Source organism: Lissotriton helveticus, chromosome 1_1 (assembly GCF_964261635.1).
Source record: "Lissotriton helveticus chromosome 1_1, aLisHel1.1, whole genome shotgun sequence".
In the NCBI taxonomy this organism is placed as follows: Eukaryota; Metazoa; Chordata; class Amphibia; order Caudata; family Salamandridae; genus Lissotriton; species Lissotriton helveticus.
Genome location: NC_136057.1, coordinates 262491672 through 262516157, shown reverse-complemented (window position 1 = coordinate 262516157; position 24486 = coordinate 262491672).

Genomic DNA, 24486 nt, shown 5'->3' with positions numbered 1-24486 from the left:
GCCTTCCCGCAGCCGCCTAGACCCCAAGGCAATATCCGAAAAAGAACCAGCACCAGTGCTGTCTCTGTCCCCAGTGACATGGAGCCAGAAGCAGGCAGCGTCTCGTCGTCTCCGCAGCTGCGCTACTAAATGTGCCTCAGTAGTCCTTTTTATTAACTTTGGGCTGCAATTATTTGCATATCTTTTACATTTTTGAAAAAGGGGTTACTCGCACAAAACACATTTACACATACACCTCTGTGCTTTGAATAAACATGAGCCTCTTTTCAGATCGATTTAGAAAACAAGTAACATAAACAATATTTGAGATTATATATATGTGCTATTTACAACAGATTTTTTTCACATATAAGCAACAACAATAATAATTGTGACTAATCTTGCAGATTTGCAAGGCACGATGTTTCCCGTCGAAAGGAAGGCCTACTGATTTTCACTCCTAACAATCAGTGCGAGCAGTGCAACATGCTGATTTCCACCTGTTTGCCGAGCTCCACGGATTCTTGAGGAGATTTCATGTAAGAGTGAAATTTTGCTAGTTTAAATCACCCCTAGTGGCATGAGGACACACACACTTTCATTTTTAGGCACGGGGAGATTTAGGGATTTGCCCAGAATCACAGGAGGTTTTGGCATCGTTAACCGAGACTCGAACCCAGATCCCCAGGTCCGAGGTCGAGCGCCTTAGCCGTTAGGCTAAACTATTTTCTTTTCGTATTTTAATACTTTGCTTTTTTCATTGCCTTTTTTTTTACCTTTACCCTTTAATCTTTCGCTCGTTTTGATATCATTTTTCTCCTTATTTGAACCTCTGCCAGTTTTTATTCTCTTCTTCTCATGTTATTTCGTTACAATTCGATGTGCTTCAGCAATAGTTTCTTTGCGTTCACATTTATTAACTTAATTGCCATTTCCATTATGGTTCATTCTATTTATTTCTGTCCGTCTCTCTTCGTGTAAAAGGTTCTGATTATTTATTGCCAGAGCCGAGTTTGGCTTCCTGTTGAATCGTGTATCCCTGCACTCAGCCGGAGCAGTGATCAACTGCTTCTGTCTGAACCTGCCCGGGCTGAGTTTCATTTCCGAAAAGTGCCGAAGAGCAGGGGATACAGGATATCGTGGGGATACCACATATTACACAACACCGGCACTTTAATTTTTACAAATTAAAAACTGGCTACTCATGCCTGTCTAAAGTCTTGCTTTTGCTCTCATTGCAATTTGACCAGTGTCTTAATTTGTTGGGCTACCCACCTAGTTCTGTAAAGCCAAGAGGAAAGCAGACAATGAAAGAATGTTCCAGCAAGTATACTCACTGGCTGGTATGTTATGGTAAAAGTAATTAATATAGCACTCAACTCACCCAGAGGAATCTCAGTGCTATGCGAACCAAGGATCAAAACAGAAGGGAAAGAGTTAGAATAGTTAGGCCTTGAGAAGTTTTCTATATTTAAAGTGGTTCGAGCAAGTGTGGACATAGAATGGCAGATTGTTCCAGTAGCCCCAACCAACAGCCAATGCAGGGCACAGGAAGACCAGGCAGATCCCCAAATGGCATTTGAAAAGAAGAGGTGACCAAAGCAGAGACACCAAGGCACCAGCAGCCACCATGCCCCATCCGCAAGACGCCAACTCAGGAAATGCCCAGGAGGGCATTAGGAGAAAATGAAACCACATTGTCACAGTCACTGCTCAATTGTTCAGTTTTTTTGTGATTGAAACATACGCCTAACTAAAGCATCTCTCTAACCTTTGGCTTTTCAGTGACTTTATATATAAATAAGGGTGGAGTGCCAGGAGGAAGGCTTGAATCCCTAATCAGAATCCTACAATCCTAAGGGGCTGCCTCCAGAGAGGACTCCCAACATCTCTCCATATCTTTTTTGGTGAGCTCCACACTCTGCACTTACAATACTGCTCAACACCACCAATAAGAGTCAATCTGCTTTATGTTTTATTTGTTTCATTTTTGTATTTGTTTGTTTTATATGGTAGTTCACATCATGTCAATGGTATATTTTGTGCCATGACAACAGAAGGCTAGACCATCCTAATTGGGACTCCAGGGCTCCCTCGTATACCTGGGATACACCATACTCTCAACACACATAATAAAGAAGTTAAGTTGATGATTCTAAACATGATGTCCAGGTCCTGACGTCCCTGATCAAGAGGAGGTATCTTCTTCACTGACTCCACATTAAGCATGCCAACATAGTGGTACTACAAGAGCCTCACCTTTTGGAACAAAATACTTCCCACACCAATTCCAATCTAATGTCAAGACTAAAATGAAAGGGAGTGGCAATCCTTACAGGGGGTTTTACATCCTTCCAGTTTAAATTTGCGCATAGGGATTGTGAAAGATGGATGATTTTGTTTACTGGTTCTGAGGGAGATAGGGCCATTTCAATTGCATCCATCCACAGCCCTAACAAAAATAAAGCCCAGTTCTACTACAGGGTATTTCTCTTTATGACTCAGCACTTGCACAATAATTGTATTGTTGGAGGGGACTTTATAAAGGATTTGGATTGTAAGTTTATAGGTCAAATCAGTTTAGAAGGAGACTCAAAACCCGGTTGTTTCCTAAAACCTAGTCGGAGGTCGGCTCCGGTGCATCTTCTTGTCCTTTCTTATCTTGAGCCAACCGCGCCAGGATGCCTTTTTTGGTGATAGTGCGCTTTATAAGTTAAATAAATAACAGTTATTGTATTCATTGAACCCTCTGCCTTCTTTGCTCATGTGTCAAGACAAATTGTAACTAACAGATATTTGGCCTACCACAAGGGGGAGATGGATTACATGTATTATTTCAGTGTCCATAGATCTCATTCCTGTATTGACTACATATTCGTCACCCTCTTAGTTTGCCTCTGGGTTGCCACCACATGGATCAGCAGCACCAAAATACATTCAGATCATAATGTAGAGTCGTGCTCTAGTTGATGCGCGCTACGTCACAATGTAGCGCGCGTGGCGGCCATTTTGGGACTCGCGGCTTGAGCACGAGTTGGGGGAAAACTCTGGAGAGCTCCAGACTCCCGCGCTTTCCTGCTGGCATTTTGTATATTAATAAATACATGTTCCACACCCATGGCCCCACGAGTGGTTCATCTATAGGAAAGTGCAACTTTACAGTGGCGATGAGGCCGGGAGGCCAAAGAAAGAGGAAATAAGAGAGAAAAAAAAACCGAAGAATACATATGAGTAAAAGAACCCAGCACACGAAGGAGTGGAGCACACAGACGATAGAGGACCACCACGGGAGTACAGAAGGGGCAAGGAGGAACCAACACACGGGAAGCAGCAGGAGAGCGTGGCAGAGGCATAGGGCCAAGTAGAAGAGCAGCAGAAGGAACATATCAGTACCAGGTACCGGGGACAGGAGGAGACTAGAGCGGGGAATCAGGAATTGACCCCACAGTGAACCCTGCAGCACAAGCGAAAATAGACTGAAGAAGGGACACCAAAGGGGAGGCCAATCCAGGAGAAGCACCCACACAAGATCAAGGCCCTGGCGGAGTCAGTGAGGATCAGAGAAGGGGGCGCAGAGGGACCCCAGCCAAACCAAGTGCACAGAGAGGGAGCAAGCGCGCCGGGCAGCCCGAGAGGTCCGGGCGGAACCAGTAAGAAGCGCCGAAATGAGTTCGCAGGCATCGTCACTCACGACGCCGATCCCATTTTTGCCCAAACCAGGAGAGCCTCTGATGAAATGGGAGGACTGGTGAGAGTACTTCATGAATTACATAGAAGCTCTGGAAGACGGGAACAGAGAAGCCTTCCCCAGTACAAGGAAGAAGAGAATACTTCTGCACAATTTAGGCCCAGAAGGGATTAGGGTATTCCAGACTCTGGTGCCCACCCCCAGGCAAGCCGCAGACAACGACGTATTCAGACACGCAATAGAAGATCTGAACAACCACTATCGACTAGCAGTGTGCACATCCATTGATAGATACAATTTCCAGCAGAGGAAACAGGAACCTGGCAAATCGATAGACGACTATGTCGCCGCGCTAAGGAAGCAGGCAATAATGTGTAAATTCGGTGTCTTGCACGGGGAATTCATAAAAGACCAGATAGTCATGCACACCATCAATAAGACTGTCCAGGACAAACTATGGGTGAATGGAGACGCCACGCTTAAAGAGGTGATTGCCATGGTGAAAAAGGCTGCACTGTCAAACAGGTGCGCCGACGCAGCAAAGAGAGAACCTGCCCTGAGGCCCATGGTGAACAAAGTAGATGATGCAGAACCAACAGGAAGGAACAAAGCCATGATGGCAGAAAGTAAAGGACCACACAGATGGACAGGAAAACCCAAACAGCAAAGGAAGCAGAACAGAGAAAGCACAAGCACGTGGTACCGGTGCGGAAGCCAGTCCCACGCGGCCCACAACAAAAGATGTCTGGCGTTCTGAGCGAAATGCATGTTCTGTGGCATAGTAGGTCACTATGAGAAGGTGTGCCGCCGCAAGATGAGAAGACTCACGGTGAAGTACGTGGCGCAGGATCCGGAGGGGAAAGAAGCTAGAGAACAAGACAAAGAAGACAATGTACTGTGTGTGGATGGTCAAGTACTGGGCATTGATTGCAGACGCTCCCGCAAGCCACAATGTGACATGGTGATAAGAGGAGTTCAGATTAAAATTGTAGTAGACTCGGGTTCCCTGTATACCATCGTCCAAAGGGCAGTGTGGAATGAGAGTTTCAGACCCAGCCTAAGCCCATGACTAGAACCACCAGTCACGTACACAGGAGAACCCATCCCGATGGTTGGGTACAGAGTCCTAACCTTTGAGTTCAAAGGGGGGAGTGCCGAGTGCAAACTGGACGTAGCAGAGAAGGGTCCGTCCGTCCTGGGGTGGATGGACCAAGGTGACTTAGGTATACAGTTGGATCTGGGAGGAGACACGCAAGTGCTAATGACAGCCCCAGAGCGTTGGCCGGACTTTGAGAAGATGAAGAGTGAATTCCCCAAGGTATTCGGCGGGAAGGTCGGCAAATTAGAAAAATTCATGCATCGAATAGACCTCAAGGAGAACTCCAAGCCAATTTCCCACAAAGTTAGGAATGTATCCATAGGGGTAAGAGAAGCGGTACAGCAGGAGTTGCACAGACTGGAGGAGAATGGAATCATCAAACCAATAAATTGCTCAGAGTGGCTGGCGCCCCTGGTGGTAGCAATGAAACCTAACGGATAGGTCCATCTCTGTGTAGACTTAAGATAACTAAATAAATGCATAGTTGTGAAAAAATTCCCGCTACCATGCATTGAAGAGATGTTGGCAAAGACTAAAGGAGTAAAGTGGTTCTCCACTATTGATCTCACTTCAGCCTATCACCACATAGCTTTGCACCCTACGAGTCGGATAATGACATCGTTTATAACACCCTTCGGATGCTACCAATTCTGCCGCATGGCCTTTGGTCTCGCGTCGCAGCGGCAGTGTTCCAGAAATTAATGCACCGCCTATTCAAAGACATTGAAGGTGTGCAGTACTTCCAGGATGACATATTGGTGATGGGAAAAGGTCTAAAGGCTCATGATAGGAAGCTGGACATGGTGCCTTGAGTCCTGGAAAGCAACGGCCTAACAGCGGAGTGGGAGAAATGCCGTCTCGGAATGACCTCTGTCACATACCTGGGACATGAGATCGGAGAACATGGCATTACGCCTAAACGGGCCAACGTGAAGGCGATCTGTGACGCCCCGGCACCAAACAGCAACAAAGAGGTGAGATCCTTCTTAGGGATGGCTGAATACTACAGCAAATTGGTACAACATTTTGCCACCAAGACGCACCACTTGAGCCAACTCATTAGGGACAAAACAGAATTCACATGGACAGAGGAGACACAAAAGGAATTTAATGCCCTGAAAAACGACATCAGCCAAGCCATACCTCTGCAAGGTTATGACCCCCCAGGGCGGTCAGTGTTGACAACTGACACCAGCGGAAAAGGACTGGGAGAAGTCCTCATGCAGGAAATGAAGGATTGAACAATGGAAACCCTCAGCTTCGCATCAAGGTCTCTATCTCCCACAGAACAGAAATTTAGCGTAATAGAGCAGGAGATGCTGGCAGAAGTGTGGGCCATGGGGAAGTTCCGCCAGTTCCTAATGGGTACAAGGTTCCAACTCAAGACAGACCACAAACCCCTAGTCAAGGTCCTCACATCGAGAGGACATGCGAGCGCCATGGATGTATGACATTACAACGCATGCTTTTACCACGCATGCCTTTACAACGCGGTATTTACAACAAATACCTTTACAACGCATAGTGCTTTTGGGCGCTGGATAGTGAATAGTTTAATTTACTATTCCAACTCCAGTCCCCGTGGATAGTAGGGAAGGTGTTGGATAGTAAATTAAACCTATTCCCTATCCTAGAGCGCCCCCCAGTGCAATTCGTTGTAATGGTTTGCATTGTAAAAGTTGCGTCGTAAAGGCACTGCGTGGTAAAAGTTGCGTTGTAAAGGATGTTCCCCGAGCGCCATGCCACGCATTGCCAAGATGACGTTGAAACTGCTCGAGTACAGGTATGATGTAGAGTACATCCCAGCAACTAGAAACAAGGTAGCGGACTACCTTAGTAGGGCTTCAGCAATGGAAGAAGCCTCTGTCAGTGCAGAAGAGAGTGAGGAGATGGTAGCCTTAACGGAAGACCCGGAGAGAGTGATAAGCAACCAGGAGTGGGCCAAAGCGTATGGAGAAGACCGGGACATCGAAGAGGTCAAAGAATGTATTCTACAGGGATGGCCAGAAAAGAAACATTTACTGACAGCCCTCAGGAAATTCTTTGAGGTGGGAGAGGAACTGTCTATAGACGACAAAGGCATATTTTTGTACAGAGGGGACAAAGTAGTCACACCGACAACACTGATACCCCACCTGTTAGCAGTACTACACGAGGGGCACCTGGGAATCGTAAAGACTATGATGAGAACAAGGCAAATGTACTGGTGGCCAGGAATGGAAATACAAGTAGAAAGACACGTGAGGGACTGCGATCAATGTCAAAGGGTAGACAAGACCCTGACACCCCTAAGACCAGCTTCAGGGAAGTTTGCCAGCCCGATAAATCCCTCGGAGGAGGTGTTCGTAAACATTCTGGGACCTGTATTGACACCCAGGGCACACCAAAATACCTATGTGTCCTCGTCGACAGGTACTCAAAGTGGCCAGAAGTGCACATTCTGGAAGAGATGGACAGAGAAATAGTGCTCAGATTCCTTACATCTATCTTCCTTAGAGAAGTTATTCCCAGATCCATACTGAGCGACAATGGACTACAGTTCACCTCGGAGAAGTGATGCAAGTACATGGAGAGAAACTGCATCAAAGCCAAACACACCTCCATACACCACCCCGCCGGAAATGGTCAGGTGGAGCGGTTTAATAGGGTCATAATGGGATCCATCCAAGCTGCCATCACGATGGGCAAGGATTAGGAAAAGGAGGTCCAAAGTATAATGTGGGCCTACCGCATCCTCCCCACGAGCACTGGATATAGCCCCTTCCAGATTTTGAGAGAGAGAGACCCCTTCACTAAAGACAACCTGGCGTGGAAGGAAAAGACAGTAACAAGCAAGAGGTCTCCAGCTCAAAAGATATACGCTGAACATTATAACAGGAGAAGGAACGTGAAAGAAACAGCCCTTGAGAGAGGGGAATGGGTTAGAGTCAAACTGGCAATTCTGCGGAGAAAAGGGGACAGCAAATACAGCCAACCTCTACAAGTAAAGGAAGTATACGACAGGACGGCACTGCTCAGCAAAGGAAATGTATGGTCCCAAGACTGCATGTCCAAATGTAGTAAGATTCTACAATGGTCCCATGAAGAAAGTGGAGGACATCACAAGACCAGATGCCACAGGAGAATGAAGAAATCGCCGCCGAAAGAGAAGGAAATCCTGGAGCAAGTGGAAGCTGCAAGGAGTTGGGAGACAGTGACATCCCCTTGGCAGGAGAACATCAAGGAGAAGAGAGTGAGACCCCGAGGAGAGAAAGGCCCGGGACTCAAGGGGACAAGGTGGTGAGCCCAGCAGAGAACGGTCCTAGGGAAGTTCCCTCTACTCCGGTAAGGCACACCCGAGCAGGTAGAGCAGTGGTGAGGCCTACCCGATTTCGAGACTTTGAACTTGAAGAAGCAAAATAACTTATCTCACATTGAGACTTGATGTTTTCTTTTGTTATGCAAAAAGAGGGAGATATGTAGAGTCGCGCTCTAGTTGATGCAAGCTACGTCACGACGTAGCGCGCGTGGCAGCCATTTTGGGACTCGCGGCTTGAGCGTGAGTCGGGGGAAAACTCTGGAGAGCTACGGATGACCGGCGCTCTCCTGCTGGCATTTTGTATATTAATAAATACATTCCAATTTCTTCGTCCGACGCCAACGCGTCCCCAACTCGTCTTGGTAAGGTAACAAAGGACGGAAAAGCAGAGCCCGTTCTGGTGCAAAAATTCTGTGCTTTATTTCATTTCAAGAAATGAACACCCAGCATGTTCCACACCCAGGGCCCCACGAGTGGTTCATCCATAGGAAAGTGCACCTTTACACATACCCCAATGATACTGACTAGAAATGCCTCCCCAGCAGACTCTGGAAAATTAAAGAAATAGCACTCCTGCACCCTGTCCAAAGAGGCAATATACAAGAAACAGCAGAGCATTATTTCAAACAGAACGTTACGGATGGAACTTCATGTGCCACTTTCCCGGATGCTGCCAGGGCAGTGATCAGAGGGGAGCTAATTGGCCACACTTCAATCTTGCACTAACTGGGAAGGAATCGGCGTCTAGAGCTCAAAGCAGAGATTGTCATAATGGAGCTCAAGTTCAAAACATTTGTCAGGGATCACGGGAGGCATCCACTGCCGGGCATTAGGTGAGAGGAGGCGCGCTGGAGAACTACATCTTTCAGTGGCAGCAGCGGACATCTGACGTCAGACGCACCATCGTGCGTGACGTCCCGAACCATGGAAAAGAGGAGAACTGGCAGGAGACACTGCTGATTATTCTTGGTTTCCTGAAATTCGTGCTCTTGATTCTCTTCAGACCTTTGGTATCTGGTTGGGTAAAGGTGCCATTTGGCACCTCTTATTTTCTTTTGATCTTCGTGTCCAAGGAGTGCTCAGTTCAAACTCTCTTGGAATTGCTGGTCGTTCTGGCTCACATTTGCATATTTCCCTGTATTGTCGTGGCCTTTTCCTTTATGGACTCATGCGAGGGAATATTATTGTTTGTTCTTGTGCTAAGAATTTTGTTCAGGTCAACTACTCATTAACCTGCTGGGGGGTATTTGTCATTCCTTTCCTGTTGGCAAGTCCGTGGCACTGACTAATGCAGGGTGGGATATTTTGGCCTCATCTAGAGATCAGGTTTTGGATCCACATGGAGAGTGATTTAGAACTCTCATAACTTTTGTGTGTTGCTTCATTTGAGATATACAGTATGACAAATATGCTCTGAACTGTACCATGATTATTTATGACTTCATTGCTTGCCTATTGTTCAAATGAACCTTTCTACAAAGAACATTGATTCACTATATGCTACGTCTTTTGTTTCTCCATCAACCAGGGTGGTCAGATGTAGGTGGTCCTTTCTTTTTGTGTTTCCGGCCATCTTACACTGATCTAAGGAGTAGGTGTCAAAACCCAGGGTCAGCTGCCTCACACATTACAGGGATCTTTAGGTAGGATAGAACATAGAAAGCTTATGGATTCTTCTGTCTTGTTCATTGTAGTATACAATGTAAGGAGTAGAGGTCACCTGCTCACCACCCGTTTCCGCAAGGAAGCGTTTTCTTTGTTTACAGGTTAGTTGAAGGTTGGATTAATATAGTATTTGAGGGAGTGGTGATAGTGATCTCATCTGGAGGAACGCATACTTCTAATATTTCCTTTTGTGTGCACAGGTCTCCCTCCCCGCAGTCCCCATCCTTCCCTTCCCCACCTTAACCATCCTAAAGTCTGCATGTACTAATATACTGACATGGTGCTGTCGAGAGGTGGACGCCTAAGAGCATTGGTTTGATCCAGAGGATAATTCAGGCCAGGGACAACAATGGCCTCACACAAAATTCAGAGAGCCTAACATCATGAGTTGGAATTGGTACTGACTAAATTTAGAGACTAAGCAGCTCTTTTATGAGAGGGGAAATAAAAAAAAGATCAAATGCTAACCCACAGGATAAGGGCCAAGCTTGGAATTACATGTTCGCTATCACGGATCATCACTGTCATAATTGCACAACAGACCATGAGGTTTTAGTGACTTTTAGTCAATGTCAAACAGCGCTCTAAAAGAGGGAATGCTCTGATCCAGAGTAATGAGGTACTTACCTACTATATGTCTGTTTCCCAGAACTTGACTTCGACACCAAAAGGAACCTAGAAGAGTTGATAATGTTGACACAGGTCCAGGGAGCCATCACAGAACTTTCTGACAATTAAGCCCCAGGTCTCAATAGCTTCCCCAGTCTGGTTGATAAGGCCTTTGCAACACTCATAGTCCCTCACTTGACAAAGGTCTACAATCTCTTCCTACCAATCCATGGCTCTCAACCTCAAAAGCCTCAAACCACCTGTGAACACCAGCTGCATGAACACCTCCTGGTCTCAACATGCATGCCACTTGATGTAAGATGTAATCCTATGATGTAAGAAGTAATCAATAGCTGGTTTTCCAAGTACGTTCTGTAGTAAGTTTGGTGCTTACACGCACAGATTCTTAATAAACAAAATTAGGAAAGTACCTTGTTCTCTTATAAAAACCGTGAATGCTCTCCTTCACTGTACAGAAACTCCCGCTTGTCCCCAATATGATGTGAGATGTAGTCCTATGATGTAAGAAGTAATAAATAGCTGTTTTTCCAAGTAGGTTCTGTAGTAAGTTTATTCCACAGATGAAGGAGCAGCTTAACAACCACAACAGGTCCTAACAGCGTCCCAGTCAGCGTACAACTGACAAACATACAACTACCCAACACAGAACACATAATAATATTCCAACCCTCATTATACATTCCACAGCCCACTTAATGCAATACAAAGGATACCACACCACTACAACCAGTATGACCTACATCACTCCATGGCAACCACTGACCACTGCTTCCACTGTCTTTTCAACCTCAGAACCATCAACACAGACATCATGAGCACCAATAACACCTCCATCACCACAGCAGTCTTCCTGAACAGATGGAAACACACAGATGTCAGAACCCTCCTAAAGAAGCCCTTTGCGACCCCAGCAAACTCAAAAATGATCAACCTATATGGCTGCTCCGTTACCCTGCCACAAGAAGGCCATCAACCAACAGCTCACTCAATACCTGGTACTAAACCAGGAGACTGCATTGATCACTGCTCTGATCACTGCTACAGAAGACATCAGAACCCTCCTCGACAGGAGAAACTGTGGCACAGATCCTCCTCGACCACTCTGCTGTGTTTGATGCTGTATCCAAACCCACTCTCGTCAACAGACTGTATGGCATACAACAAAACGTACTCAAGTGGATCTCTTCCTTCCTTGCAGGGTGCATACAGAGAATCCAGCTGCCTGCTTTCCCCTCTGAATCCAAGGACATCATATGCGATGTACCCCAAGGGTCATACCTCAGCCCCACACTGCTCAAAACCTGCATTGACCACTTGAAGACATCATCATACCCCACGGCCTCCACATAATTTTCTACTCAGACAACACTCAACTGATCATCTTGATCTCTGAATACCCCTCTAGAACTATCTTCTGTGATGCCATGACCAACAACTGGATGAGAGACTAATGAAATAAACTCAACTCTGACAAGGCAAAGATACTGATATTCTGAAAGAACAACTCCATATGGGACCACATCTGGTAGCCAGTGGATTCCAGGCCAACACCCACATGTACAGATCACATGTGCAACCTAGTCATCATCCTTGACAGCAAACTGACCATGAAATGACATGAGTCGCCTCCTCCTGCTGCCACAGACTTCACACACCCTGCAGAATCTTCCGATAGTGCTCTGTCAACACTAGAATAACCATCACCCAAACCCTCATCACCAGCTGCTTTGACCACTCATAATACTGCAGCCAGACTCATCCTGGACCTCTACGCACACATAGAAATGGGGTTAATCAAAGTAAATAGCTTATATGCATAGGTAAATTGGCAAGACACACATTTTGTTAAAACTGCCCTCACCCACAGAATCTGTGGCATGCTTCATCATAGAGCTGCTAACACACCTCTGCGCAAGCCAATGACAGAGGTGGAACAATGGGGAGGAAGAGACGAGACAAACATAACGAAAAACTATGCAAGATCAAAAAGAGAAAGGTGCAGAGAAGATAATTTTAAACCTAATGTTATGATGAATAAACGTAGCCACTGTTTATAGATTATCCTTTATTGATAACATAACCCCGATTCACAAAGGAGACGCGGACGCACCCACCGACCAGCTCTCACCACCCGAACTGCTCCCAAACACCTACATGCATAAGGAATCCTCATCACAGTTTGAATAATCACATATTAGGCAGAGCGAGGATGCCCGAGCGTAAGAACACAGCTGTGCAGTGCCCGAGCCAAGAAGTGTAAGGAACAGGTTCCTGGCTCGAGACACAAAAACCTAACACAGGGATCTCAAAACTCCCCTTTATTGGTGGACTCACTGGTCAGATTTAAAAGGTTTTGAAAACCCCTGCGAATGGTGGTATACTGAGCTCTAATAGACCCACTACCCCTCCACTCTGCAAACTGTCAATCTTGGTCCAAACTATGATGAAATGGTGTGCAAAATTACAATGGATTACAATGGATTGGGGTGCGGTTTATATTAATACAAGCATTCCATCTATCAATTTGTATATGTTAGTATGTTGCCCTACGTGGGATGGGTATGCCTCAATGTAGGTCCGGTGCACACTCTTAATGAAACCAAGTTGTACACTGCTTATGAACCCATAACTCATCTAGGCATGAGCTGCTTGTATTTCGGTTCAGGGAGGACGTGGCTTGGCAGTTCGAGCTTGACTGTGCTAAATGCAGATGGTTCAAGACTGATTTGCATATGACTGGGTCCAAACTGAGATGACATGCTGTTCAAAATAACAATGGATTGAAAAGCTGCCAGAGTAATGACCAGTGGTGGAGATTAATTCAAGTATTCCATCTATCCCTTTTTTGTGCACTTTTTTTTATACTTCATCAAGACTCTGTAGAGCTCCAAAGAAACCTATCCCTCTTTCAGACCTAATTTATACCTAAAAATCGTTGGAGGACCTTGGTCTCAACCTGAGGGAGACAGATTGCATCCTATTTTGAGGGGAGATTCAACATCCTCTATGTGTCTACAGCATAGAGCCAGTGCCTTTACGGTCAGGCTCCGGTGGCACATGATCCTGGTCCACCGCAAGGTGATTAGCACCAGCCCCAATGACTGATGGAGGTGATGTGGAGGAGAGTATCCTACATACACATGTGGTGGGATTGCCCCCAGGTTATTCTGTTCTGGTCCAGGGTGCTAGAGACTATAAAGAACATAACCAATGTGACAGTACAGGAGACAGCCCAGGTAGGTGTCTTGGGTTTGATAATGAGGGTTGCTGCCATCTATTCCCCCTACCAATAAACTACTGACTCACCTAATCTTAGTGGTCTGATTAGTGGTCACCCAGAGATGAAAGGGTTCGCCTCTGCCGACCATAGAGCTATGGTGAGCCAAGATGTGGATGATCCAGGCAATTGAGAAGCTTCTTGGAATGATGAAGGACACCCTCCTGATCTGTGACAGGAAATGGACCCTTCTTCACATTCTGAAAGGGAGAGACAAGTGCACCCGGGGCTCTAAACGGGCTGCTTATGATGAAGATACTTGACTAACCCTTTTTGATATCTCCTATCACTGAGATGCTAGATGAGACTGTATCCGAGAGCAAGTACTGCTGACAGTAAAAAGATCAAAGAGTGGTTTTGAACACTCTGGCCTTTTTGTCACAGGGGGTCAGTGAGCATGCACCTGTGTGTGATAATGATCTCATTTGTTCCATGCCGATATACCTGTTGTTGAATATACTTTATTTTTTAATGAACTTTGAACTGGCAATTACCTGTGGGATCAAGTGAAAACTTTAACTAAAGTTGTTTAAAAAATGCCAGCCTATCAAAATAACGAAAGCCAGTTGAGGCTTTGTAAGAGCAAACATAAGTGTGTAAAAAATAACATTTTATTTAAGATAAGATTGCACAAATATCTCTCCCAAAAGTAAAACCCTAAAATAGAAAGGATCTGAGACATCCTGAAGGCAGTAATTAGAGGCATCCCATTCACCTTATCAGCCAAAAACATGTAGGGATACCGCCCCTCGTCAAAATGTGCATGGTATTGTCTGGAGCCATACTTGCCTTAAATATTTAGGGATTGAAATATACCATAGCGCGCAAGACTTTCTGGACTGTAATGTTGGGGCAGCCGTTGGAGCGATTAAAACTAATATAAGCTTCAGATGACATTGCCATTATCTGTGGCTGGCAGAATTGCAGTGGCAAAGAAAGTGGCACTCCAGAGATTGCTTTATTTCGTTGCTATGCAGCCGCTGCGAGTGCCTCCCTGGTTGTTCTGGGATCTGAAGAGTCTACTGTTGAAGCTAATATAGAGGGTAGGTAGGCGTAGGGTGGCTCTGTCTAAAATACAGTGCCCTGTGATGGAAGGTGTGCTAGCTGCACCCAACCTTAAGTGTAATACTTAGTGGGCCAGCTGCAGTGATTAAACCAGTGGATTTATAGTAGGATGCCGCCAGTCTGGTAGGAATTACTGCATGTCCTCTTGGTTTCTGAGGCAGCAAATGTCTGAGGCCTCTTAGGATCTCCAGGTAACACACCATTGCTGGTAGCACTGCCTTCAGCAAATGTGTGTTCCTGAGCCTTATTCGCCCGATCTCTCACTTAAAAAGATAAATATGGTGGCTCGCGTAGGTGACTTGGGGTCTGTCTTGCTTTCACCTCTCAGATAATGCAGAATCTTCCACACAGTAGCTCAAACCCACAGGGCGGAGCAGGAGACACAACACAAAACAAACAACACCTTTAGAAAAGGGTTTTATTTGACAAAACACAAGGACTCTCTCTTTTAGAATAAGGCTTGGGGTCTTATTTTACACAATGCTCTCTAACAGAAAGGCTTTCCCAGATGCCAAATGCAGAACATTCAAATACACCAAGAGATATATATGTTTATATGGAAACAATCATAACACACTTGGTAAATGTAACAGTTAAATGCATGAGTAATAACATGAATGAACAAGCAGCAAATAATATGAGCTAGGACTCAAGCAAGTATACTGGACGTCCTTCAAGAGATCAGAAAGATTTATACACTGAATACATCAAATGATTACTTTGGAGGTGCGCCTTTACTCACTTACTTATCACAAAGAAAACACATCAAATGATCAAGCCCCTGGCTGAACATTACAGTGGCAATAATCAAAACTCAGCACTTCACCTGGCACAAACACTGTATCTGAATCTTAGCCCACTCTTGACCAGAGGATTCACAGCCGGGGATAAGAGCTCAGCAACCAGGTTCTGTACCAAAGTAGACACGTTTGTCCCCATTCGGATTCCAAAATCCCGGTTTCTAAGTGAACAACCCTCAGCTTTAAAATCTCAAAAAACACTAGAAGGTTCAAGAGAAACCTCCCCCCCACGCCAGAGGTCTTACCAGAACTGGCCAGTTTCAAATCGAGCATTCCCTGGCTGAAAGGAGTTCCAACGTTCCCTTCTCCAATCTCCCATATTCCAGCCTTTATCTTGAAGTAGCTCATGAAAGCCTTAAACAATCTCTCACAAAACAATCCTTGAACATGATTAACCCAAACAACTTGCAAGCGTTGCTGTGCATGCAGAAAAGCTGAAGCAAGGCAGAGTCAGAAAACAGGATGACTTGAGGACATGTCAAAGCCTATTGTAAGAACTTCATAATTCTACCAATGTACAACATAATGCACATTTGTACACACACTTCTCACAACAATGCAATTCAAGACCAAAAAGTACATTCCACATCTCTCTCTCCACCTCGTGCTTTCAACTGCACATCCCACATGTTCGGTTCTTGGTGAGGCTTTCTTACTCCTTGACAGCTACCATTTAAAGACTGCAAGATTACAAGAAATAAATTTTTAAGAGAAGCAAGGCATATGCAGGATGTTGTACATTCAGGCTGGGGTAACATAACACAACAAAGTCAGTTAAACTAATGGTAGTCAAAGGTCATCACAGGGTGCCAGACCACAAAAGTGCCTTTAGCACTACAGGGGCATTAAGGCGTGGGTTGCCTATATGGTGGATGGAGCATTGTTCCAGTTTGGAAAATTTGCAAAAGAGTATGGTGTTCCTGGTGGACAATTCTTGTTGTTCACCAGGTACCAGGTACAGTGGAACAGAGCCAATAACATAACTTGTGTGTTAGCTGCTCTGTACTGTGACTCATGGTATAAATATGTTTTGTGTGTATATCACGCTATGTGCGTTGGTATTATTACCCCCCTCACTGAATTGAAAGTGAAATAGGAGAGGATTTTAGGTCATTTACCCATAGACGCGTAATGCAAGGTTCAAATCAATTAATTTTGTCATTCTGCATAGAGCCTACCTTACACCTGGCATGATTAACCATTTTTTAAGAAACTGCAGCTGCGAAAGGTTGGGGATGTTGGGAGTCTTGGGTAGAAATGTTTCATATGATTTGGTCCTGCCTGTCCATAGGATGGTTCAGAGAAGCGGTAATGGGCTGTGTAAATGAAATAACTTTAACGGCAGCCCTTTGTACTCACTTGGCCTGCCTCCTTGGGGGAAATTCTCAGCCCAAAAAGAGGTATATCACTACCAAATGTATGGACTTTGCTTTGATACTTGAAAAGCGTGAAGTCACTATCCACCGGATGTCTGTGCGTGTACCTCAGATGTCTAGATGGCGAACATAACTGGTTAAATTGGTGGGACTTGAGAGTGCTGTGTTTTTTTGGGGAGTTGAACAGAGGGCGGGAATAATTGAAAGGCCACATGCATGGGAACACCTTGTGGGCTGCAAGTTGATCCCAGACTCTGACTCCCATTCGCTGAATGCCTCTCTGGTATCTTCTGAAGATCTAGAGGAAGGTCATAAGTGACCTAGCATGGATTGGTTTGGGAGGAAACTGAAAAGACTCTAGTGGGCATTATGGTGTTCACTATTTGGCAGTTTGAAATGGGGTAGCTCGAGGAAGGTAAGTAAGTCGTTGATGATTGCTAGTTAGATGCTGTAAGGAGCCAGTGGGTTGCTGTATTATGTTTTGTACTCAAATTGTATCAATAGACTGTATTTGCTTGTAAAACATTTTAAAACTGTTTGATAGATGTTTTCAGTATCTATTGTATGTACCTGGTTGCAAAACATTTTTTAACAAATCGATAGATGTATTTGCTTACTTGTCATTTGTAACCTTTTTTTATTATGGGTATGTTGGAAATGGTCCTTGTTGCAGGGTTATCCCCAAACTTTCTGCTTCTTCCTCCTATTTTCCTGACCTGTTGTGTTGGCTTTAGGACTCTGGCCACTTTGCCACTGCTAAAGTGCTTATGCTATCTGTGTAAATTGTTATCATGATTTGTTATCCATGATTGGCATCTTTGATTTATTGGTGAGCCCAGTAAAGTGCACTCAGGACAAAGTCAGATCAATCTAAATTCGTTTCTCTACATCCCTGTCTCAGAAGGCGACTCCACTACAATATACATCAGTCACTCCTAATATGGAAGAGGAGGTCTCTTTAGCCACATCAAAATCTATCAATCTTCCAGAACTACTTCATTTTCCATCCTTTAACTTGGATCAGGCTGCTATATTACTTCTGTCTACCAAATCTGGATCCCCATTAGACCCATGCCTCCCCAAGATTTTTTACCAGAACGAATTGCCTCTCACCTCTTACCCATTTTTAACCATATGTTTTCCTCTAATATATCCCCCACCAACTGGAAGTTAGCATCAGTTATCCCTCTTCTAAACAAGGGGGTGAGAGACACGTGCAGTGTGTCCACCGGACTCCAGCACCCAGGCTTCCTTGCACCGCGTTGTCACACCAGCAGTGCTCGGAGGTACACTTAAACTTAAACTTAAGCTTAAGCATGCCCGGGCCACACACAATATCAAAGACCGGATAAGGCTGGGATGGGCCATCCCTCTAAGGCTTGCAGCAGCAAATTCTCCGGATACACATAATGTATTCTCTTCCTGAGGTATAGTGTTGCCCGTGGAGTAAGGAACGTGAGCCTACCCCCCAGCTGCGCCTGAAATTATGCTTAAACTACATTATCCCTTTAAGTGAAAAGTTCCAAAATGAGTAAGAGAAAGGGCGCTTCAAGCTTACCCAGGGTGCAACCACCGCCTTGCGTGCTCTCGACAATTGATAACTATCTAACGCGAGCCGTCGACATGGTCACAAGTGAGACTCGGATTGTTGAATGCCGCCTTTCCCTTACAACTCAGGAGGTCAATTCTCATATCAATCAGAGTTATAACAAGCCTTTACCAATACAGGGTATTGTGGAAACAAGAAGCCTGCAAGAGGCATCTAGGATTTGACTCCTTCTGTGAACCAGCCCACTAGGGAGGGCATAGGCCCAGCAACTGCAGGGACTATGGCTGTGCTTGGAGGGGAGCCGGTGCCTGGCACAACATGTTCTGATGGCATGGTGCAGCTCAGTGCCTCGGAAGACAAAAGTGGGCCTAGAACCAAGTGGAGAAGGAAAATTTCTAAAACTACAAAGCTCAGAATTTCTGCCAAAATTAACAATCCCCTTTCACAAACCAAAGCCATAGATGGTATCCTACTGGGGGGGATGGTGCAGCCCAATGCAAATTCATGGGGTGCTCTGAACAAATGTTTTAGTGAGCTTTTGGATTCCAAGCTATGTCCCATTCTTGATCGGCTGGATATAATTGAAATCAATATAGCAAAGGTAACTGATCCCCTTTCTTCAATCTCTATTTTCACCCAATTTTCGGCCAGTGATTTCACCTCTATCTCCATTGATCAAGTCAAGGATGCCTCCCGGCCAGTTAAAATTGTGCCAAAAACCCTACCTGCTATTTGCCCGGCAGCTTGCCCCATAGACGCGGCCATTCTTCCTGTGATAGACCTTCCTCCTGCATCAGCACTATATGTTGTAGTACTGACTGAATGTGCCTAGGCTCACAGAAACTAATGCAGAATCTACAAGAGGCCTAATAAATAAATCTATTCATTGGCCGAACAACAACGTTACTGGCAGTTGGGACATTTCAAGAGACATTTTCTTGGCCAGGCAGGTGAGTGATATTGGGGGCAGGGGCTTGCGGAAAAAATAAGATTTTATTGTAGTAAACTTCCGTTCACCAAAGTTAGTTCAGGAAATACTATATAAAGCTACAATGGGAATGGTCATGAATAGTTATATCGAGATAGTCCCTCTTGGCTCTTTTTGTTAGCATTTGGAGACCTCGGGTAGATTTCCTACCAGAGTCCCGGTATTTTTGAATCTCCCTCTTCACTATCACTTCACCTGTCTAATAGATTTGCCCCTTTGACTGGCTTGAAAGAAATGGATTGACGATATGGGGAGGAGTCCGCCTATCCTTTTTCTCAGTAGGCAGACCGATTACTTGCTAGTCCAGTGTTTGCTATCCAAATATCATCCCCTCCCCGACCTAATCCGGCACCTTCTGTGCCAGGCCTGGAGGAGGTGGGTAGGGTATTTTGTAATTGTAGACCTAGGGTACGGAGGAACTACATCTTACCGCTTGACTATCCAGGGGTAGGACCTTGTACTAGGACTAGCCTGGAGTATTCCGCAAATGTAACCTCTGTTTCCCATTTGCCCTCCGGCTCCTTACTGTTTCCTCCCCCCGTCGGGGTAAGTGTGAGTACAATCAATGTTAAACGCCGTATAGATAATGCTTTTTTAACAATTCTAAATTGGAATATAGCAGGTATAGCCTCAAAGATTGTATTGATAAAAAAAATTATAATTACGCACGACTACCCAGAGGCATCTCGGCGCTTACACGAATACCGCTGAGGAACCCTTCCTGGCCTTTCCCTGTGAATTGCTCACTCCTGGGCACCCCCAAGGTGAAGCCAGGTATCCTAGCGTTGTTGGGGCCGTTGTGGAGATTAAGCAAGCTATTGCCCAGAGTTGCAAAGTGGGACTCATGATTAGAATAGGCACCGAGGCGAGAATTATCAGGTCTGAGGAAATTCAGCCCAAGACCCGCCGAGGTGGGAATTGAACCCTGGTCCCGGGCCAGACTTTTGCATTAGGGTCTGCCGCTCTATCCATTGAGCCACACTTCTCCACGGAGGGATGACGATCATTTAATATGACCTATGGTATAGTTTTTATGCAAGAAATTTGGGGGAGTAAGGATATTGTTTTTGAAGGATTTATGCATTTTAACTTGCCCGCTGCTCCTTCTACATGCTCCGTCTACATCCAGCAGAGCTAAGGGGGGAGGGGGGCTGTCGGCCTGGTTCAAAGAGGACATTTCTGGCATGATTGTTCAGCTATTCCAGGTGCAGGGTTTTTTTTTGTACCTGGAAAGATACATTTAAGCTGTACCTGGTAAATTTTTATAATAATAACTTTACATCCAACGTCAATTTTCAAGGGCTGTTTATGCTAATTGACAAGCTTGTGGAGCGAGAGGCTTGAGTGGACCGTCCTTTTAAGTTGTTGGTGGCGGGGGATTTTAATGCAAAATAGGGGCTTCCATTACCGCTTTCCTGGTCCACCATTGATCCAGCCACTTCTGAGATGGACCAAAATGTAATGGACACCATGGAACGGGTCCTGTTTAGCCACCTGAAAGAAGGAGGTATGGTTAATATGGTGCCCAATTTTACTGACCACTCTATTCCCACCTTTACTGGACGAGGTATAGGAAGTACTATTGATTACGTATTTGTCTCTTGGGGCATGTTTCCCTTAATCAAGGATTGTGAGGTCCTTATTGAGCCTTATAGTGACCACAAACCTACCTTTTAGGGGACCGAAGCCCAAGCCTTTAACCATTCAGCCATTATCCACTAAAGATGCTGGGCGCAGGCAGTGGCGGTGCGTCGATTAAGGGCGCTGGGGCATTGACCCACAAGCCGCCGGCACCCGCAGCTCCCTTGGCGTCTCTGAACTTAAGTAAACTCTCAGTTTACTTAAGTTCAGAAACGCAGAGGGAGTACTGACAATCATGTCAGTAGGCATGACATTGGACCGCCCACCCTTGGGCGGTCCCGGCGCCATGTTGACTGACAGGCATTGTCAGACCAGGGGCAGGCAGCAGCACAAGTGCACATGATTGGGGAAGTTCGGAAAATGATTCCGCCGTGCCCAGTCATGCGCAATAGTGCCTGCATAGGCTGGCGCATACCCATTAGGAGAGCGGGGTTGAGCATAGGCTCAAACATCGGTCTCCTAATCAGCAGGCGCGTGGAGAGTAACCGTGCCCTAAGTCAATCCTGGCGCTGCTGGCAGTGCCAGGATTGGCTGAGAGGGGTTGCCACCCATTTGGCAGCAGTGATGCGGCTTTTCCGTTTCTGTAGGAGCCAACGGACACAAGGCGGCGTGGACCTGGTCAGGTAGGATTTTTAATTTTTTTATTTTAAAGCTCTCCCCACCCCCGAGTGACACTCACTCGCGTGACATGCCCCTCCCCCATGTGACACCCATTCTCCCCGCGTGACACCCCCCTCCGCCCGCCTGACCCCTCTGTGAGCCACGACTGACTGGGCAGTACGTCATAAGGGTACTGATGGGGGTTGTGAGGGCATAGGTCAGAAGCTGTTGAAGGAAAAGAGTAGGCGTGACATGAGCTGGGTGGGCAGTGACACTTGTAGGTACATCGTGTATGGCCGTATTGGTGGTACGGGAAAATGATATGGTTGATGGTGGAGACATGAAACCTGCAAGGACAGGACAGGATCGAGATCTTCTACGAGGCGATGCAGGGGGGTGGATTTTGGAGACCTTGCTGTCGGGAGATGGGGGACACTAGGCAAGGTTGTGTTGTGTGGGCTATAAGCAGGGGCACATGAGGTCAGGTAAGAGCAAGAGAGAGCGGCTTGGTGGTATCCTTCCTGCTTAATTACGGTGTTTATGGGACGGTCGTGACCACTACGGTTCAAATGTGGTTTCGCATTGACCTCACGTGAAGGGTTGGGCTTGACAAGGCTTGGGCAAAAGCGAAGTGACACGACAGGTGGCCCCCAAAATGAGCTGCTTGAGGTTGGTAGTTGACCTCTCTGCGGTTTACTCGGGGGGGGCACTACTGTCCACCTGAAGCCCATTAACACTTGAGGACTAAGGGGCAGTACACGCCTTCCTCACATTCTCTAGCAGACACTGATTAATCCTGATAGAAATCGAGGGAGACACTAAACTTGACAGGCACTAGGAAATGAGGCGTGGAGGTAAGAGGGATGTTGCAGATTTCAGGGAAATATATTGGTCCAATTACCTTGTACAGTGTTCGACACAGTACGGACCGGGGTAACGAAAAGAGACAGTGACGAACGATGCGGTCCTATGCCAAATGTGGCTAACATTTGCATTTTGATTGTATAGTCATACCCCACAGACTATACAATCACTCACCCACAAAAAGGGAACAAATTCCATTCTGGTTAGCTCAAAATATTACTCAAAATCGAGGCAGTATTTCCCGATAGTGCACAGGATTCTAACAATCTGTTTACCAATGGGGATCGCACCACACCTGGAGGACTGTGACACTTGGGGGTACAGTCTTTGCTGCAATCTACACAAAAACACATGGTGTTCCGTCACTGGCGGTAATACCAGACGTCCCTGAAACAGATTCAAAATTAATACAGGGCAGAGCTGCTTTAAATCTCGGTATGAAGTTACTAAAGGATTTCAAACAGCTCTCAGCTATAATTTTAGCTAATATCAATCCACCAAAAACTAAAAGAACTTGATGTAACTGAGCAACCATATGAACTGCCTCCTCAGCGAAGATCCCAACACAATCTTTCTCATGCTACCGCCTCACCTCTTGCCCTCACCTCCTCCGACCCCTCCCCCGCGGCTCCTATCAGCCAGTAGTCTGGGAACCCTCTGGTGAGTGAGACAGGTTTAGATGGGAGGGTGACATGGAACATCAGTGGGCAATGACCCCAGCCGAGAGGGTGCGAGGCTTTCCGTGTGAGAAGCAGTGCCATCCCCACACCTTGGAAACTCACAAACCTTTTCAGTAATCTGGATCCAGCATTACCTCTGTGCACGACCTGACACAGAAACGAACGCAGGTTTTTCTGCCTCTGCTGTTGTTATTATTGTATTGTCTTGCAACAGGTCAAGCCCCACGTTCATCTTTCTTTCAATTATGATGGCAGTGCCAAAAAAATCTCATCTTGAAAGCTAAATAACTTTTTTCGTATTACTTATTGCGTCGGTCGTTTCCAAATATGTTTTATCAACATAATACATAAATGTGTCCTGGCTTGTGTCCAGGCTAGCCTTTCTCTAATAAGTAATACTGTTTGTTCAATATTAAACTTGTCAGAATTGTTGGTTCGAAAATATGTAAATGTAATCTATATATAAAATTAGAAAATCGCTATCATATCGACCTGTATGAATTATGAAACTCACACTGCGAAGAAACATGCACAGCGTGTGCATGGATGAGCAGAGGCGCTTAGTAGTTTCCTTGAAAGCAGCTAAAATTCAACATAGCTCCTCACCTCATCAAAATGTCTGTTCGACGCTTCTCAGTATTTCATATTAAAAAAGCAACTTTCCGTCACGCTCCAACTCTCTTTTGGAAGTGCCTGGCTTGGACTTAGGGGTTTTTCTAGGGCCTGGTTCAAAGAAACGGGGTTAGTGGCACTTTTGATTATGAAGTCGACTTTCAGTGGCAGAAAATCTGCCATTACTGTGGATGATCCGCCGTCATTAATTGGCGTTACAAGTGATGGTGTTACTTTTTTTGCCCTCCAAAAAGGATTGAACCTGCCCAAACTTGTACTTTGGGTAGTAGTCATAAAGATTTTGCAGGTAGCATGTGAAAATGTAGCGATGTGGTAGTAATCATAGGTTTCCCATGGTGGGAAAAGGAATTAACCCCCCCACATTTAGTGTGAGTGGGGGGTGGGCAGTGTAATTCATGGTTCTGTTAACGCGGGGTTTCTGGTCTATAGTTATCTTACCAGATCCCAAACCAAATCGACTGGATCGTTGGTACCTGTCATTGAGTAAAAGGCAATCTGCTACTAGATCAATCAGTTAAGAACTTACACCACTCTAAAGAACCATTGACTACGGATAAGTTTTAAAGATTTATTATAAAGCCAAAGTATGTGAAGATACAAACATCTCAGGATAAGATTCAAAAGGTAAACAGGTATGACTACAAAAAGATACTC